Source organism: Protopterus annectens, chromosome 6.part0 (assembly GCF_019279795.1).
Source record: "Protopterus annectens isolate FY-2018-M chromosome 6.part0, PAN1.0, whole genome shotgun sequence".
NCBI classification, from domain to species: domain Eukaryota; kingdom Metazoa; phylum Chordata; order Ceratodontiformes; family Protopteridae; genus Protopterus; species Protopterus annectens.
The window spans coordinates 1688253527-1688270725 of NC_056737.1; positions in this window are offsets into that span (position 1 = coordinate 1688253527).

Consider the following 17199-nt stretch of genomic DNA (forward strand, 5'->3'; position numbering starts at 1 on the left):
AACTCTTGAACTAGCCTCCTTATCTCTCGATAATAAAAAAATGGATTTAATTCTAACAGCTAGTTCACTTAAATATTAAAATATATAGTGAGGCTATGAACCAAATTTCTCAAATTAAGAGCTCAAAAAAATGTGAATAAGACAATGTTAAATGGTGTAGCGTAAACTAAACAATAACTTAAATTGATAAAAAACTGAATTAGATGCAAACTACTAAAAATAATGTAAAACTGTCAAAAAAAAAAAAAAAGAAAATTGCAACAAACACTTAGCCCATAGTTGCAAGGCCTGAATACCAGCAGCAGCAGCAGTGGATTGGTAGGAAAGCCTAGAAATCAGCTGCAGATGGATTTAAAACAAGTGCCAAGAATTCAAAAACTCTCTTGGAACCCAACAACCAATTGCACTTATAAACACCTCTAAGCAATCACAACTGTTGAGTTATCCCGTGTTTGTCTTCTCTCACCACAGAAAAATTATGATTTAATTATAACAGCTAGATAACTTAAAAATCAAACTGCAGAGCTGTAAATAGGAATTTGTCAAAATAAGAGTGAGAAAGAGCTTAAAACACTTAGCCCAAATGTTTTGGGGTCTGAATGAGGATTGCGATTAGCAAAACAACTTCAATTGATAAAACTAAACTGCTTAAACTGGCAAAATAGCTTAAACTGATAACAGTAATTTTTTCCTTCCAGTCAAGCTATTCTTGCACTCAAGTATCATCTGTGAGGAGTTGCTCCCACGTAGGCCATCTTGGATCTCCAGCAGCCACAATATCTGTTGTAAGCATTAGCATAGACTCAGTTGGCTAAATCTACTCATGCATATACAGGGCGCAGTAAAATCTTGGTATCATCTTATAATGTTCTACGTGAGTACTGCACATATGAAAACAGATCCAGCTAGTTAACTGCAAATAAATACAGACGATGGAGTTTAAACATTTTATTTGTTACTAAAAACAATGGGTAATTAAGTAGATAATTTCTTGGTGATCATGCAAGTCACATGCTCTAGATTTTGAAGTTATGAACTTATTTTGTCTCATATTGCTTGGTTGATGACTAATCTGCATGGAGCTAAAACAACATAAATAAATAATGAATATCTTCGATTCTGTGTTGCCACCCCCACCCCACCCCCCACATACACACAGAGCACATTTGCCAGCAAGGATGCTATATACATCGGGATTTAGAACTACTTTATCTGATCTTCCCTATGGGCACTACAGTTGCCACTACATTTCGCTAAGGCAAGTCTGGAAAGCACTTCTATCACCACTACTCTACGTATGTATTAGTAGCCTTTGAAAATTTTCACCAAGTACAAAATACTATTGAGAAGTAATAATCACTATTAATTATATCATTGATAGTGAAATCACTATGCATAAAAACATTCATAATTGCTATTAACTAATTAATTTATAAAATAAACATTGTAAATTAAATCAAATATCAATAAATAAGTAAAATCCAAGCAACAAAAGCTAAAACAATACATGTGAAACTGGATAAAACATCGTCAGAAGAGAATTTAAAAAGACTTCACACGATAAAGAGATGGGATCTCCAAAAACAGGATTCATTCTCACAAATTTTGTTAGGGAAAGAACAAGTTGCAAAGAATTGGGACCATAAAGGCAAATGAGCATCTATCTGACAAGTTCATAGGTTCATGGAAAAGTACTAGCTGGCTGCCCTTGAAAGCCATTTTAAACCAAGGCAGCTTCCTTTTTTATGCTTGAAATAACCTGTCCTATTTGGTTATAGACTGACCTTACCCATCCCATGGTCAATAACTATATATTAGCTCTAATGAGAATAACTGGGATCATACCATACATAATTTGAGGGGACCCATGCATGGGGCAAAGCATTTAGGAGCTCATCTGTCCATTACTAGTAGTACAGGGGGTACATTTTCTGTTTCCCATCCATAGATCCAAGTTGCACTTGAAAATGAAAAGGAATTGACTTTATTTTATGTGGATGGAGAGTCTGTTCCTTAGCAGTGGTATCCCCAGTGACATATACCTCCCTATCCAGATCATTCTGTTCATGTTGCAAACAAGGTTTGAATCCTTAGATTGATTATTTCTGATGCCATTTGACTTGCTGATGTGCAGTAAATCCATCACTAAAGGGTCAGAGGATGGCTTGCATGCCAGACACAGGTCACCTCTTAGCAGTCTGTAGGATACTGAGTATAGTAACAGGGCTTAGAGTCAGTCCATGTAAGACATGTTGTTTAGGCCTTGTATCCTTTTAGTAAGGTATCTTTCTGGGAATTCCAGTTGTTGCATGCATTTAGATAGATACATGCCAAAGGAGGCATTATATTTAATGATTAGTCTATTGAGGGCTGAGTAAAGGAGACAATGACAACCCTAGATCTAGAAAAAAATCCCTTTGTTTACAAGCTATGCAATATAGATGTGCTTTCTTGCAACAACAGACACATGTTGGTCAAAAGTTAGGGTACTGTTCACATAAGTTCCCAAATCTTGAACAACTGGGTCAACTCGTAGGGGTGCATTGTCTATGTGATAGTTCCCTAGGTAGATGACTTCCCAAAGGATACATTTTCTGGCATTTAGTTTCAAACCATAATTTTGACACCTTGACAACATGACTTTGATGTCTCCAGATACATTTTAAAAGGCACAGCCCTTTACCTCATGAGCTGAGTGAGAAAACCAGAGTACAGAACATGAGCATCTTTCTTATACTGTGTAGCCCAGGCCCTCAGAATGGTTATACAATTATATATAGTTTTTGGTGTGCAATAACATATAGTTTTTAGCCTGATCAGAAAAATGAAATACATATTTAATGCAAGTACTATTTCCATAAGAAGAGTTGATAACAGTCATCATCTAGTGCTTTAATGACATTGTATTGTCCATTATGGCCCACAGATTGTCCACCTTTGTGACAAACTCCAGCCTATTTTTAACCATAAAAATTAAGGAAGGCAGTGATAGAGCATTGATGGTAGGGCAATACCATTTACCAACAAAAACTCAGTCTGTATGAGATTGAGTTTTATTCATTCAGTGAAGGAAAGAACTCAAGCAGTCTTGAAAAGAAGTAAAATCAGCTATAAGCTCCTAAAAAAGGAGATGACCAATGAGATACCATCAGACGATATGTAATAGTAATCACATCTATTTTGTAAGCACTCCTTCACTGGTATGAATAATAAATGTTCCAGGACAGAGCATTGAAACACTTAATACCTTCACTGGGTAACTGTCAAAGGAATTAATTCAGAAAATGAGGCAATGAGGCAATGACAATACCCACTGAGGTAAGGGTCAAACAACTCAACAAATGTGGACAAAGGACCACAGTGGTCTCTAAGGTAATCAATCAACATCCCATGAACTGCAGTATCAAAACTCACTGAGAAATCAAGGAGAGCCCCAGTGGGATATGAGCTTTGACCCTTTGCCATTAAGAGGCCTTTAACCACACAAGTAAGGTCAATCCCACTCCTGCTCATAAATCTACACACAGACTGAAAAAGATCTCTGATGCCATTAAATATAAGGTAATGAATTCAGCAATATTTTTATTACCTTCTCAGTAAGTTTAGCAGTAAGGAATAAGGAATAGGTTTGAGACAGGGTAGTAGTTTCTAAGATAATGCAGCTCAGTAGAAGGCATACTAAGGTAATCAGTGCCTCTGTTATACTGATGGAAACTTTAATTTTCTTTTTCTTGTTAAAACTAATTCTATACAAAACACATTGATTTAAACAGTTTACATCCTTGAACTTTCTTTGGTTTGACATTCAACCCATAGATCAGAATAGGCAAGATTTCCCCCAAATGTGAAAGTTTGACAGTTACTTCTGGTTGAAATATTTCAGAGATTTTTTATTGATTAGAATTATTTACTTGTCTGTTTGTGTTTGTTTGTTTTTGTTGATCAGGAAAATGACACCAGTTAGAGTGCTCATTGGCAGCAAAAGCCCAGGGAGAATTCCTCAAAGTAAAATGCAATTAAAAAGAAGATGCATTACATCAGCAGACTCATCAAACATTGCAATGTAAGTAAGCAGAATGCATTTCCGAAAGTATACAGTTTGTTAACATACTTAGTAGAAAATTACAATGTACAAGTGGTAGCATACAGTTGTAAGCATTTCATTAGTATTTTTTTTTTAATTGTATTATTAGAAGGGCAAACACTCAAACAAATTTTGTCTTATCAAATAATTAATATAACAAAAATGAAAGTGAGTTTATATTTAAGCAAACAGGAAGGTAAATATCAACAGTAAAGGGGTATTTAATTGTCTAGGTTAAAAAACACCAAGGCCCAAAGTACACTTAATCTGCCACCAACCATAGTCAAACTTCTGCTGGGAAGTATACATCAGCTAGAAAACAGCACTCAGCTAGTACATTCCTGTCTAGTCAATAGTCATATTTTGTATTCTCTAATGTTTCATATCATTTAGTATATAACTTGCTGTATGGAAGTAGAAATCTGGGTTTGAATATACTAAGCTTCCTGCTTAATTTCTATAACTTTTGCTTAAGGTCATAAGCTATCCAATTTCCACTTACATTAATCATTGTATTGATGCTGGAGTAGTACTTATAATCTGGAAGAAGTTTCTGTTTGTTGCTATACATAAAAATAGTTTTTTTTGATACCTTAAGTAACTGCTGTTCTGTGCCCTCAGTAAAACATTGTTAAGATATATTTATACTCAATTCATTTGTGATATCTTATTTCTAATATGTACTATGGCTTCAGATCTGATCATTGGAATGCTAATCTACTGTTTGGTACTATCAAGTATATTTGGACACAGCATTGCAAAACTTGTTGTATCCTTTTTCCCCGATGTTTACAAAGCATTTAACAATACTAACCATAATCTTTAGCTCAATCATATTGCATTTTGTAGGCTGTCTCATTGAGTACTTGAAGATGTTTAGCCAGTTTAATGAAAGTTACAGCTCATTTTATCTAATGATATGACATTCGACCAATCTCATTTCTGATTAATTCCACAAAATAAAAATATTGTCCAAAAACCTGATGCAAAAGGTCCAATGATATCTATAATCACTGTTGAAAATAAATTCCTTCTCCCAGTAAGCCATGACCAAATTGGTGTAGCTGGGGGCACAAGCTTCTCCCATGGCTATGTCAGTAACTTGTTTAAAGTATTGTCCTTCAAAAAAAAAAAATTGTTAGTGAGAACCATCTCTATAAATACGATAGTGTTGCCACATCCACTATCCAACTTGTTAAGGTCCAAAACATGTCCTCAAACCACAGTAAGAAATGGGTAGGGGAATCTTAAATGAAAGACCTATACTGGTTGAGTTTTTAGCTGAATCTAGAACAGAAACTGCTGTTCAAAAAGGGATAATTAGTAGGGCATATAAAACATTGCACAATAAGTATAGGAATCAACCAGAAGAGGTCATGAAAGATTGGGAAGAGAGATTAGATAAGCAATTCACAAAGAAACAATGGGAAGACGTGTATGGATCCCAAATATGAACAAAATCTAGAAGATTTAAGATTTTGCTTGGAAATGTTTGAAAATGTACTTTTATGCCCCAAGCAGACTCCAAACATGTTTCCTTGGATAGCTGGCAAATGTTGGAGGTATTATGGAGAAGTAAGAGGTACCTAGGAACGGGTCCCCTTCAAAACATCTAAAACCCATAACATCTAATTTCATAACATTGAGACCAGAACATTTAAAACTCAAAACATTTAAAACCCATAACATTGAATTTCATAACATCTAACAGTACAAATCACATGAAAATAACATCCCCTCCAGATATAACAACATATAATGATACCAAACTACCAAATACACTTTTTACTATGTTTCTGCAGGGGGGCTTGATACAGTGGGGTTAAGAAACTAACTTTTGCCCACTGTAGTGAGATCTTGGAGTTGGTATATTTAATTTATGAGGGGGGTGTATAGAGCCCCTGCATAAACGTAGTAAAAAGTGTGTTTGGTAGTTTGGTGTTATTATATGTAGAGGAGATGTTATTTTCTTGTGATTTGTATTGTTAGATGTTATGAAATTCAATGTTATGGGTTTAGATCTTTTGGGATTTAGATGTTTTGGTCTCAAAAGTTATGAAATTAGATGTTATGGGTTTTAGATATTTCAAAGTAGACCCCCTAGGAACATATGTTGTCAGAGTGTAATGAGCTGGCAGACTTTAAAAATTCCCTACAGAGTATTCTGTCAGGAATACTGGGTGAGTAAATGAGTGTAATTAAGGAAATGATTTTTGAGCTGTAATACACAATCTGAATTGCTTAGACATAGTAAGGCCTTATTAAGTTTAATTCTGGTGGCTGTCAAAAAAGCTATTATTAGAAAATGGAAATCAAAGTCTAAGCCAACCTTACTAGAAGTAGTGAATATAGTAACAGAGATAAAAGAACAGGAAGTGGGATCTTTAGAAAAGGGTAGGGGTAAAATACATAGAAAAAAATAGACATTGTGGAAACAATGCGCTCAGAAAAATGTTTTGGAGAAGGAATGAGATTTAAGAGACAGCAGGAATTGAACAATTTATATCACACTGGATTGATTAAATTGTATAGAAATATATCTGTGAAGTATAATGCTTGTAAATGTGAACTGGTTAATATGGTTTGATTACTTTATATAAATGTAAGCTTGCCTATATTACAAGTGCTAATTCAATAAAGGTGTTAAAAATAAATAAATAAACAAATGATCGGTTGCCATGTTTTGTGGTATGCTGAGTAATATTTGTGTTACTCACATGATTATGTTGAGAATGACTTGCTAGACATGTCTGGCAGGTCTATGGAAGTACTCTGCCATTATAAGAAATATGTACTGTGGGATCAAAGGTATGAAATTACATCCACATGGTTGATGTTAGAACATGTAGGTTAAATAATTGTAAGTCTGTCCTTGTCATATGTGCATGAAAGAAACAATACTAATGGTTGTTATGGCATTCTATACACCTGTGACAATGTGAAAATATTAAAAAGGCTCACGGGCACTTATGCAATCATTATAATAATAGTATTAAGTGATAAAGAAGTATTTTGTCCTCAAACCGCATGTTGTGAATGGTACAGTGTTCATGCATGCTGTGGATGTACCTTAATGCAGAAGAACATAACACACACAAATTTGTCACATTGACCAGGATATCAACAGAATAATCATCTGATATACAATAGTACCATGTTTCTAACTATAACAGAAGTGACATACGTACATGCAAAATGTGGCATGGTAATGTGGCCTATGTAAACCTGCCTATAAACAAAGGTACAACCAAGTGTAGTTAGTCCCTTGGCAAATGGGTTATTTCTGAAAGTCATGTATATCAATATGCTATTTAGTAAACGTAGCTCATTTGCATACACCTAATTACCTATACCCTAGTTCCAAGGATCTATATCACTTAGACGAAAAGGCAGAAGTTCGAACACCATATGTTCAAGCTTCTAACCTCGAAGTACAAAACCATCGAAGGCTTAGAACAGCGATTTTTTTTCCCAAGGAAAAAATTGCTGTTCCAAGAAAACACACACACAACATAAGCACACACAAAAAAAAAAACAGCAATCCACACACGCATATACTTAAAATCCTACATCTAACCCTACACTAAACTGTACATACACTACTAGCTATCCAGTTACCTTAACCCAAACCTAACCCTAAGGTCCATCACTATCGCACACTCACCTGACCGACGTCCTAACCTTAACTCACCTATCCCGCCCTAACCCTAAAATCTGTCACTATCGCACACCCACCTCACCCTCACCCTAACCATAACTTACCTAACCCACACCCTAACCCTAATGTCCGCACAATCGCACACTTACCTGAACCCGACCCATAACTTTCCACCACAGTGCTGAAAATAGTGAAGCCACAGAAACGGCCAACTGAATTCTTTCCCTAGGAAAAAATTTGATGTTCTGCAGCTTTGCTATTTTCAGCGTTCGCTGTTTTGGGTTCAATATTAGAACATTTGATGTTTTCAAACTTCGATGTTCTAATATAGACCGAGTTACAGCACTACACGGCAGCCTATGTCCTTAGCAACCACTGTTACCTGCCATTGTATGAATCTGCATGCTGGCCAGTATAATAGGGAATTTAATTTTTGCTTAAATAATCCCCTTTTAATATTTAAATGTATTTTTGTCAGATCCCATGCTTGGGCACTGCTGCACTCCACTTAAACATGTCATATGTGCAGGAAAAATTAACTTCTGATTTTTAATTTTTTGCATCAGTTTTACATGCCGATGGGCATAGTTTTGTCCATTGGTATGCCTGATGCAACTAATGCATGCATTACTTTTAGTTGTCATAGCCCCGTTTTTTTATTTTTCACTCTGGTATATGGAAAGTTTCCGCATACATTTCTAACACAGACACAGCTCTTACATGGATGCCTGTCTGCTTCCTGGATCAGTAAATCACCTAATTTGCATGGTTTTCACCAGCAAATGAGGTGATTTACATTCCACAATCATCTCCATGATAGCATAATGCTGGGAGGCTCGTGCATGCCCACAGCATTGCTTCCTGGATCGCTCTGCGTCCGAACTCTGTGTTCAGGCCGTTGCACTATGCTTACACGGAGATTAGCTCCATGTAAGCTATATTGAACTACCCCTAGGTTTATAAGAGCAGTATTTAAAATGTGGTACTACTTTTGTACCTTAGCTCTCCCTCAATTATTTTTGCCCTTGTTAAGGTTTCTTTTTTCTAAGAGATTGAGAAGTATGCTTTCAGTACACAGTACTGTCAGAGAGGAATTGTTTTCCTATGTTCTCTAGGGATTTTCCTGATAGATAAAGAGAAGCTGAAGTCTTCCTATTCTATGTGCTATTGCTACAGCTGCTGAGGTCTTTGGGTAAGTAAAATTTGAAGTCACCAGTCAACAACATCACATTTGTCTGCATTGATAATTCTTGGGCACTTCTTCTTCTATCACTAATGTCAAGTTTATGTATCTTCTTTGTTTAGCTTTTTGTTGCTTTCTACTTTTTAAGCATATGCTCTGTCTGTGCTTCTCTCATATTTATTTAAATGTTATGTTTCTGGAAGAGTGCATACCGTTTTTTAGTATTCTACTTTAATAAACATGCTTAGCTGTTCATTGATTGTTAGTATTCCATCAATTCTATATTAAGGTTCCGTAACAGTTTTCAAAGCCATGACTTGTATTAACTGCATGTTGCCTTTATCATCTCTTATTTCTTTGGACTTAGGTCCCACAGACCACCCCCATTAAGTGGAGCACCAACACAGGGAATGGAATCACACAGCTAGAACAGGTTAAGTGTGATAGACTGTTTTATAGCAAGACATCTAACAGTGTATTATTTAGTCTGACACAGTGAATGGAAGAAGTCAACTGTTCTACAGCCACACTAAACTACCATAGAACGACTGTATTTTTAATGAGTTACTTGAAGATATTTACTTTTTACAGACATTATTGTGCAGTTGTTTATCATTTGTAAACTATTATTATTTTTTTTGGAGTCTGTGCTAGTGTATGGTGCCAGGAGACTACAGGAAGCATTACATTTTAGAAGGTGAATAGTTTGAAGCAGCCAAACATTTGGGTATTTTCTAACAGAATACTCATAACAGGAGTTAATACAATAGATGGATACAGTGAATAAAGACACACAAGAAAAAGACTGTGCAGTTGTTTGTGACAGTAATCCCTGCACTTGTTGATAACAGGAAACAAACAAATGCTGACAGGAGAAACTGACAACGAAAGCATATTGAAGAGTCTAAAAGACTGAGCAGAAAGTTGAAAATACTAAGGCTGTCTGAAATTGATAGCATGATCAAGTCAAAGAAGATACAACAATTACTGGATTCACAACATACAGCATTCCTTTTTGGCTGCTAGAAATAGATTTCACATGAAAGGAACTAGTATTTGTAAAAAGTGATAATGTTAGCTACTTGATAGTGGGATTCACATGCAAGGAGGAAGTCTATGACAGTTATACATTTTCTGGTATCTTATTCTGGCAGGGGACAGCAGATAGGGTTACCACCTGTCCCACTTTGCGAGGGACAGTCCCTCTTTGGGCAGTTGTTTCCTGACAAAAAATTGTAAAAATGGCAACTGTCCTGAGATTTTAGGACAAAATTATTTCCTATATTTTATGTAATAGTTGCATAAAACAGTTATTCTGTATCTAAAATACCTAAATGTTATAAGAAACAGAATAAGCAACTAAAATGCTACCAGAATAAGCTTTTATTTAGGCAAAAAAGTTAAGTTCTATCCTTTGTACTGACCGTGGGTATGTGTCGGCCTGTAAAATCTGATGTTTGTACCAAAAATGTCCCACTTTGGCCATTTGAAAAGGTGGCAACCCTAACGGCAGATTATACGTGCAACTAGCTGGGTGTATAACAGATCGTGTTCAGTAGCTGGAGCAGAAAGAAATGAAATGGGAAATGGTTGAATTAGAGGAAAGCAGAGGAAGAGAGAGAGAGAGAGAGAGAGAGAGTATGTCTTTCCCATAGATAACAGGAAATGCACTGGCTATGTCTTATACATTTTAGCAGGGGAACTCTGCATAGACTGTTCAATGGGTGAAGTGTGGGGTTCTGTACTGGGAACCTTGGTCCTGTTCCTAAACACTCTAGTAAGACAAGTCAGACTGATGAACACCAGGTCAAAGACACAGCATGGATAGGAAGCTGTGTTGGATGGGTTTAGCAAATGTATTGTGCTCAGTAAAGGTGATGCACAAGGATGTGATGTTAATACCGAGCTCCTTGTTTAGCAAACTTGCATAAAATGGAGGCAGAGCACAAAGAGGTTGATTCTAGTAACTAAGTTGTTATTTAGTAAGCTTGCTGAAAGTGAGGTCAGAATGTAAGTAATGTAAAAGATATTACTTGTATATGAGCTTTTTTCTGGTAATTCAGAAAGCGGCCAATACAATATAACTCTTAAACACAAAAAAGTTAAAAAAGCAAACTGGAGAAACACACCAAACAGCTGTGGTCCCAAAGAAATCAGGCTGTACATCCACTGTCATCTCCTTAAAGCTTAATGTGAGTGCTTTTGTCCACAGAATTAAAAGACTTCATCAAATAAAAAAAATAGCTAAGATCAACAGTTTAAATATTCCTTCAACTGAAATCACATGATATACAACAGGGAGACATCTTATTTAAAGTGACAAGTTCTAAAAACCTAAACATATATTAGATTGACATACAAATCTAAGTAAAACTGATTTAAAATACTATGAATACTCATAATAATTTAATTTAAATTTATACTAGATAATAACATTTTTTGAACAGCAGACACTTTGCAATAAATTACTAGTAAGAAGTATTATTATAAAAATCGTCTCAATAATGCTTTCAATTTCAAGACACTATAAGACATGAGAATATAGCTTACTTAGATGTACGTTTGGAGAAAGATAATTTGAACAAGTACACCTCTCATATATTTAGAAAAAGCACATATTCTAATTCATTCCTGCATTACACTAGTGTGCACTCCCAACCTCAAAAAAAATAGCAGTGGTAAAGGGGCAACTGGTGAGAGCAGCACGTATGATCCCCTTAGACTCTCATTTTAAAGAGGAACAAGATAAACTTAAGGACATGTTCAAAAAAAAGGGTACCTGGAGAGCTTATTGCAAGATCTGATACAGGAAGTGCAGAACATAAGAACACGGCACTTTAAACCAACCCTTAACACTGACAATACTATGGATGTAAGCAGTACAGAACCTACAGTACAGGCGAGAGCATTAATACAACTGAATAAGTTCTGTAATTTTATTATTACATTTAACAGGACTTGGAAGGTACTTAGATGGAGTTTGAATAAAAACTGGGTACTTATGGAGGATGACATACAAGTAAAAGACAAGGCAGAGAAAAACTATCATTATTTACCATTAAGGGAACTAATTTTAAAAATATGTTTGAGAACATAAATGGTAATGAAACTTGTAAAGTCATCTCTGGTATGAAGAAATGTAAACACAGCAATTTCTGCAAATACATCAAAATGGGGGGGTGTATTTCACTATACTTGCTAATAAATTTGATTTGGAAGGGAGATATAAGTGTGAAACTACAGGAGTTATTCACTTTGCTTTATGTCAACTTTGTTTGTGTTTCTATATAGGAAAGACAGAACAAAAACTAAGAGAATGTATATATGAACATAAATATGACATTAAGAGAAATAAAATGACCAACACACTTTTAAACACATCCAGATGTATCCTGAGCATTATTTTAAATTCATGAGAGTAGAAAAAGTTACCAGAAATATGAAAGGGAACCATGGAGACTTATGCTTGAGAAGAGGGAATTATATTGGCAAACTTTGTTGAATGCCTGCAAATGGCCAGGACTGAATTATCATTCCTCTATTAGCTGTGTTTTGAAACTGGATGCATTATTGAGATGAATTTTACAATAATACTTCTTCTTACTAGTAATTTATTATGAAATGTCTGCTATTCGAAAAAAACTACCATCAGTTTGAATTAAATTATTATGAGTATTCATAGTATTTTAAATGTTTTACTTAGATTTTTAAAAGTCAGTCTAGTGTATGTCTGAGTTTTTACAGCTTGTCACTTTAAAAAAGATTTTGTGATGTCATTGTGTTGTATGTCATGTGATTTGAGTGAAAGGGATATTTAAACTGTTGATTTTAACTGTTTTTTATCTGATGAAGTCTTTTAATTCAGTGGACTAAAGCACTCATCACAGTAAATGACAGTGGACTTACAATATAGCTCTTACGAGGAGAATGAAAACAGGACAGTAGAAAGAGAATAACATGGCCACAGATTCCCATACAGCTGCAAAAAGTTCTGTATTCAGTGTTAAGTGTTCTGTGTTTTAAGTTCAAGCTCAATGCATCGAACAGCCTTCAAAGAGCTTACCACTGTAAAAGTTGGATCAAATATTCTAAAGTCTAACCACTGATCCAAGCTACACTTAAAAGTACTATTAGATTCTTATTTCCTAATCCATAATGAGATATTATTCCACCACAAGCAGACTCTCTCTTGAAAGGAATTGTTCAAAACAATGTTTTTACCAGACATACCATTTACTGGGTAATTATTTTTGCTGGTATTCTATAAACGTGTTTTCCTATGAATACCTAAATATTTCCAAAGCCACAATCTTTCACACATTGGTAAACAGTTATTAACTCATTACAGTCAAGTGACATGTCCCAATGCCTTTGCAGTTACATCCTACTGACACAGCTGGGTGTCAAATATTACCTGTTTACATCTGAATCAATAATTCCAAAACCATGCTATATAGATGGTATTAAAAGATTTCCTCTTAAAACTTAAACACTGGCAAACACAACTGCATTGATAGTTGCCCTCTCTCTAGAGCAAGGTAGAGATATTCATTTTTGTTCTAATAATATTTTTTGGTTAAAAATTTCATGTTTTTCTAAATATTTTGACAGTCAAGTAGCACAAACAGAACTGCTTGGCCATGTAGAAAAGCTCTTAGATGGATGAACAAAATGCTTCCAACAGTATGTGTGTAACATGAGTAATTGTTCACATATTGCAAGTTGTTTATAAAATATTACAAAGTTAATAGTTACTGTGTTTACTGTCATCATCATCATCATCAATCCCCTTTTTCCCATTTTTTCTACATGGGGTTGGGGAATCATGTTAACTGCTGCCATCTCTCTCAATTTAATGCCACACTCCTGCCTTCTTCAATGCTCATGCCTGACTGTTGCAGATCTTCTTTCACACAATCCATCCACCTCTTTGCTGGAGGTCCTCATTTCCTCTTACCTTCTTCCTGTCTGTCCCAAGGCTTCTTCATGAGACTGTGTTCTGCTTTTCCTGCACATGTGCCCAAAGCATCGTAATCTGTTCTCTTTGATCATTTCTGCAATTGGAGCTACTTTGGCTTCTGTTGTTATGTCCTCATTTCTTCTTCTGTCCCGCAGTGTGCATCCTACCACCCTTCTCGGGCACTTCATTTCCATCATCTCTAGGCTGCTCAACTGCTCTGCCTTTACTGCCCAGGTTTCTGTACCATACAGTAACATTGGGCACACCATTGTCTTGCTTAATTGACAGCTACTGTGTTTACTGTGACTTATAAAATCCATTTTCAGACCTAGAACCTAAAGAATACTACCACTATAAAAATATATTTTTTGCTGAAGAGTTTGCCATTTATACTTCTTTAGTAACCCCTATGGTTCCAGAGATATGAACATTTGTTTGAAATCTGAGCACATAATTTGATTCCATCAAAAAGCATAGCCTCCACTCATTGGAATTTACAGTCTAAACGTTCAGTGCCCACTGGAGAGAATGAGATAGTCATCCTTCATAACCGATTTTTAATTGTAAATAAAGATAATGCCTTAAGCCTGCTATGATAACTCAAACCCCTCATTCAACATATCTTCCTAGTAAAATACATTTGTATTCTTACCAGTCGATCCAGACATGTCTAATGGTACACAAAATTGAAACCACCATATTCTAAAATAGATCTAACTATGGTTTTATAAATCGGAAGTAGAACCATCTTATTGCTACTAGCAATGATTCTAAAAATATTATTCATTTCAAAATAACATCTTCAAACTATAATTGACAAATGAGGATCAAAACTTAAGGAATTATTGATTTTTATACCTAAATCTGTGGTAACCTTAACCAGTTGTCTAGACCATACAGATAATTAGGATTCCAATCATCAAAAAGCATAATACAAATTCTATTAAAATTAAACTTCATTTCATTTCTCAAAACCCGTTTAAATAGGTATCCAAATATATTTGGAAAGAAAACTGATGGGTTAATCCAGTAACTGTGGTGCTAACCTTTATATCATCTGCATATTTACTCAACCAAAACTTAGTTTAACTTTGAAAAATGGTATAAAATACCAAATAAAACTGGACACAGCAATGACCCCTGTGGAACACCTGCTGTCAGTTCCTTCTCATCCAACAAAATATGAGCAGTCTTCAGCCCACATCACCTCCCAGTCAGGTAGTTAGTTATCCATCTAATCACATACTCATTTATACAACAGTCTTTTAATAAAGAAACAGTTCTGCTATGTGGCTTAGTGTCAAAGGTCTTCTTCATATCCAAATGTATATCACTAGCCCTGCCATCATCCAGTACTTTCCATAAATGATCATAAATTCAAGGTAAGTTGGAATTTTAAGATCGACCAGCTACAAAACTATGTTGTGTAGAATTAAACATCACATCTAATAATATGCTTTGAAATTACCCATTCAAAACATTTCCCCACAACACTAGTGAGACTAATAGGTCTAAAATGTTCAGCCTTACAAAGATCACCACCCTTAGGCACTGGAACAGCACGGGGCCATTTCCATATTACAGACACATCACCTGTTACAGTTGTTCTTTGTTGTATGCCTGTGCTGGTGATAAAATTATTGTCTCTTGAATACAAGCAAGTATCTAAATGAAAATAATGTAAAATGATTTAAAAGATGTGATTACAATTTGCTGAATCTGTGTGTAACTGTTTTATTCTATTAAAGATGTACTGCCTTCTGAAAAGTTTCTCATGAAATAAAACAATGTTTGCATAGACACTAACTTAGTCCCATGACAGAAGGTTTGAGGGGGAAAAAGATGTGGGTTAGAAACATAGTCAGTGATATTCCTAAACAACCTCTGATCGAAACTATTATCTAAAGTTGCAGTTCATTTCCCTTTCACAGGAAAAAGTACACTGTCCTCTATAATTAAAAATCTTTTAAGACAACAGAAGAGAGTTGCAGATCTTTGGAGACTAGATAAGATAATTATTTATTTTCACAAGAAGTGCACCACCCTGCAGAGTTACAGATCTTTGGAGACTGCAGAACAGAAATCTTTTTCAGCATTTTTTAGTCTAAATACTGAAATGACTAACACTTCTCTTTCTCAGATCCCTAAAAAGTACTTGTTGGAATTGAGCATCATGTTAAAAGTGAGTCAAGTATATGATGCTGCGTAACAGACATTTATAGTGAAGATCCAATACATAGCATGGAAACAGCTAACCAAACCATTAACAATTGACAGGTCGAGTTAATGACTAGCAGGAGCTTTAATCATTCACAGTCTATGTCCTCCAGACATTGTCTAGTATATCATGTAAAGAAGGCTCTTCTGAGGTTGCTAGAATGAATTTTATTCACCACACTCCAAACAGTCCAAAAAAAAGACGAATGAATTACAGAATCCAAACCATAACCATAAAAGTACTTAGCGCTTTCACCCTGAATCACTTCTGGGCATCTTCAGAGTACTAATGCATTGTAACACCTAGTACCAATATAAAGATGTCATCACTAATTACACAACGCCTGTAAATTAGTTAATTAATAATTAATCATAGTTTTAAAGACATATGTATAAATGCGTTAAGACTATTGTTAGCTTGAAACAATGTTTAGCTTGACACAGTGTTTAAATTGTAAAAAGCACATTTTTAAAATCAATAATTTCATGGTTTTCTTAATATAGTTATAAATTACAAAGAATTAATGTTACAATGAAAAACTTCATACAAAATTCATAAAAAATTCATAAAAAATTCATAAAAAATTATTAGTATTGAACTCTTGTTTAAAATAATTTGTACATAATAAATTGTTATAAATAACCAGAAAAATAATTATATATTTTTAAAATATTCATATAAATTATATTGTATTTCCCTTATTGTTGCAACCACCTAGATATAAAGACTCAGAAAAAAGATATATTAATAGTAATAAAACAGTAATTAAATACAGTAAGATCTTTGTTTTAAAATACTGGAAATAGAAATGTGACCATTAATGCCATGTATGCAGCTAGCATTTAGTCTTAGCTGCCATAGACATTCATTGGCTTCTAACAAGTTGTCATAGTCCCCTCCTTTTTCCCAACCATCTTTTTCTGAGTCTTTATATCTAGGTGGTTGCAACAATAAGGGAAATACAATATAATTTATATGAACATTTTAAAAAATATATAGGAGCTCTTGAAAGCACCGAGCTTCGTGGATATACTTAAAACGAACACTAAGGACATGGGGACATTGAATCAACAGTTTAAAGAGTTCGAAAAGACCA